Below are 301 nucleotides of genomic sequence, written 5' to 3'. Positions count from 1 at the left end.
CAGAAAAACCAGCGTTACTGCACATAATGTGCGGCAACACATGCTGAGTGGAGACCCTTTTTGGTATCCTGCTGTGTCACCTAGTAACATAGTTTTAGTGCTAGTACTAGTCTTAGTTTTAGGTGGTACATTTTTGGAGCCAAAATAAACTTTTCTTTCTTTCTTTCTTTCTTTCTTTCTTTTTCTATACGTCAAATTCAAAATAATCACTCTTTGTTGCTAGGCAACGAACATGAAAACTTTAAAAGCGAACCTTCAGAAGGCTACACTCTTCATACTTGAATACTTTTGTTACTTTCGT

General features: G+C 36.2%; 1 protein-coding gene across 1 annotated transcript in view; it reads right to left on the bottom strand.

The window, feature by feature from the left end:
- The window catches only part of LOC141434498 (putative serine protease 46), an 8,647-nt gene that overhangs the window by 2,584 nt on the left and 5,762 nt on the right, over window positions 1-301 (bottom strand). The window lies entirely within an intron of this gene.

This window comes from Choristoneura fumiferana, chromosome 13, assembly GCF_025370935.1.
Source record: "Choristoneura fumiferana chromosome 13, NRCan_CFum_1, whole genome shotgun sequence".
Taxonomy (NCBI): domain Eukaryota; kingdom Metazoa; phylum Arthropoda; class Insecta; order Lepidoptera; family Tortricidae; genus Choristoneura; species Choristoneura fumiferana.
Note: the sequence above shows the minus strand (reverse complement) of the source record. Positions and strands in the feature narration are given on the sequence as shown.